The sequence below is a fragment of the Phaenicophaeus curvirostris genome, chromosome 1, assembly GCF_032191515.1.
Source record: "Phaenicophaeus curvirostris isolate KB17595 chromosome 1, BPBGC_Pcur_1.0, whole genome shotgun sequence".
NCBI lineage: Eukaryota > Metazoa > Chordata > Aves > Cuculiformes > Cuculidae > Phaenicophaeus > Phaenicophaeus curvirostris.
In genome coordinates this window covers 38,391,755-38,395,035 of record NC_091392.1, presented here as the reverse complement: position 1 = coordinate 38,395,035, position 3,281 = coordinate 38,391,755, and positions in this window count along the sequence as shown.

The window sequence follows — 3,281 nt, the reverse complement described above, 5'->3', positions numbered from 1 at the left end:
TTGCTGCGTTGACCTTCTTACTGAAGAGAATAATCTATGTGTAATTGTTCTGCCTCAGCAGGCAGGAGCCTGATCGAAAGAGCATGTAGAGATCTATGTGAAATCCTTCAGTAATTTCTTTTCTGCCTCTGTGGCTTCATGTAGATCATCAAATCATTTTCACGGAAATGTTCACATTAGCTCATGCTTTTGGAGTAAGGAACAGATGTATGGTTCCCCCTTCCAACTTGGAAACTGTTACAGTCATAACACAGAGATCACGTTCACAGCTAAAAAAAGATGATGTTCAAGCAGATGTTTTGGGTGGGTGGAAATAATCTTGTCACCTAAGCTGCTGAGCTGGAGATCCTGCATCTTCCTTATACTTAAATTATGGATGCTTCTATTTTTTTTTTTTTCTTAATTTCCTTCTCACTAATGCATGTATGAAGACACTCTGATGAGAAGTTTATTTGCAGTTTCAAGGTATGTAGGGTATGAAAACTGATTTTAACCAATTGGTAGATTCACATAAAAATGCAGAATACCAACCTAGCCTTACTTTCTCGCAACAGCCCACTCATGCCTGCGCATAAACACCACAACAGGGATGAATTTGGAAGTTGCTTGCTGCACCTTCTATGCAAGGAACCAGGACATACAAAAAGGAAGAAAGTGCTTTACAGATTGCATTGTCAAACTCTATAGAGTTCCTTGCTAGCAGGTACCCTGGATACTAAAACTTCAGATGAAAAAGGGTAACAAATTTCTTGGATGTAAAGATAACAGAGCTGATACTGCTGGATGCTTAAGGCTGACAGGTGCCAAGCTCTATGCTTGCCCACTGGTGTACCTGTGTCTGTGTGATCATTACTGGTGTGTGTCAAGAGCTGCACCTTCTGGCCTGGTTCAGTACAACCATTTTCATGTTACCTCTTGCAGTGCATCCGGGGGATGATGACTGATAATTATCTAAGAACAAACTGGAGAAAGAATGTTGCGCTCTTCTTTAAGCATCCTGTGCCAGGCACTGACAAAGATAAGGTATGAGGCTAGAGGGACAAGAATAAAAAATTCTGATAAACTGAAATTAGCTGTGAGTCTAGATGCCTCTGTAGAGGAAGTAGTACGGACAGTACCTGTGTTCTGACACTTTACATTTTCATTCTTGTCTCTGGCACAGATATAGTACAAGGAAATATAATGGTGGAATCACCACTCCATGAAGATTTCAAAAGTCATTGTAAATGCATCGTTTTTAGTCCATTTTGTAAGTCCAAAGGGTGATACAGTTGTGGGGCTAAGAACCACAAGAAACAGTCATTCAGGTGTGGACAATGATCTGATGTATCTAGTATTGTGTCTGCATCAGATGCCAATGACGTGTTCTGCTGAATAATCACTCTTACTAAAATGGGCTCACGTGAGATTTTTCAGTTCTTGTGGAAAGGTAGTTTATGGTTAGAATGTTTTCAAAAAAACTGACGAGCTTTTTGGGGGGCAGTGCATATAAGAAACTGCATTTTCAAGAGCGTCTTTATGAGTTAGAGGGATGGCACAAGAAAAATTATTCTTGATCCATAAGGCACCTCAGATTTGAGAGCAAGCTTAGAAAACTCCACTAAATCTGCAGCACATTCCAGGTTATCCTCTCTTCACCTGGATTTAGACAACTTGTGACTAAAGCAAAGGGTAGAGAAGTGTAGACTGCTGATACGTATTCCTTAGCCTTACTGGTACTCAAAAAATTCAGACCTAAAGTCAATTAGAAAGTGTTATCTAGACAAGCTATCAGGACGGGAGATGTTTGGTGGAACAACAACTGCCCTCTTTGTTTGGACTGTGCCCATCTTGAAGCAGTTCCAGTCTCCAAATTCTAGTCCAGCATAAGCGGTAATGCCTGTGGTATGTGGGAGCTCCACCACATCAGTATTTTCTAAATATCTGGCTTGGGGCTCTTAAATTGGCTGATTGGTGTCCTAAGCCATCCCCTGGGCATTGCTTACTAGCTCTAGCAATTCTTGGAAACAGCTTCTTGGCTTTGAAGTACCTGCATTCCGTTTGGGAATGGCCTCAAGCTCCACCAGGGGAGGTTCAGGCTGGACATCAGAAAAAAGTTTTCATGGAAAGCGTCATTGGATACTGGAGTCACCATCCCTGGAGGTGTTTAAAACATGGCTCGATGAGGTGCAGAGGGGCACGGTTTGGTTGGACTTGATGATCCTGTGGGTCTTTTCCAACCTAGTGATTCTGTGCTGTCGCACATAGTCACTTGCCTAGCTGCAGACACTGCTCCCTTTGGAGGGAGTTTAAAACTATCACTATAGCTCTGAGGATCCCATGAAATCTGTCCTAGCTGTAGAAACTTTTGCTGTTCTTATTAGCAGAATATTGTTTTGCCTTAGTTCTAGCAGGTGTGAGTTGCAGCACAAATGGTTTTGCTTTGGACTCTACATCTCTCTTGAATTCAGCATTTGTTCTCTGAGTCTAGCTAAAAATACCAAGGCCTGTGTAATTGAAAGTTATGCTTCCCATCCAATTTCTTATGCTGTAAAGTTCTGTCTCTATATGGAAATTACTGAGAAAGAATGCTTTTCCAGCCTATTATTTTGCAAGGGTGATTATTCCAGTTTATTCTTTTCATCTCTACTTGTCCTCTGAGTAATGGAGAAGGAAGGAAATTACACAGAGGAAAGGACATATGAGAAATTAAACACAATTTCCTATGCAGGTTATATACATAGGAGTGCCTTTACAGGTTATAAACAAGCATATTAGCTAATACAGGGCAGAAGTGTTTCAAAAATAATTTTTAAAAATTAGTGCTATGAATAAATACTAGTGCTTAGCTGTTATACTATAGTGCTGTTTACCAGAGTGGCTGAATAGCCATTGGTGTTCAGCTAGAGATATTTTTTATAATTATCAAGTTGCAGAGGGTGAGCTGTGTTTTGTGAATAGCAAGTTCTTTGTGTTTTCAGAAGGTCTCAGACTGGCCAATCAAAAATTAGGGCAAACAAACCCAATTAATCAGTTTTTGAAAGTTCTGGGCTAAGGATATGGAATTTCCCCCCTAACTTCATAGCTTTTTAAACTCTAGCAGTTCTGGGTTTATGCTGTTCCAGTTCTAATCACTGAACTTTCTTATCAAAGTCCTGATGCAATTTGTTATCCAAGTCTAACCTGAATAAACCAAATGCTGCAAGATCTGTCTAATGCTTTAATAGTCAGCAGTTTGCCTGCTACTTATCCACTCAAGTTTTAATCTTCCAACATTACTCAAGTGTCTGTAGATTTGTCCT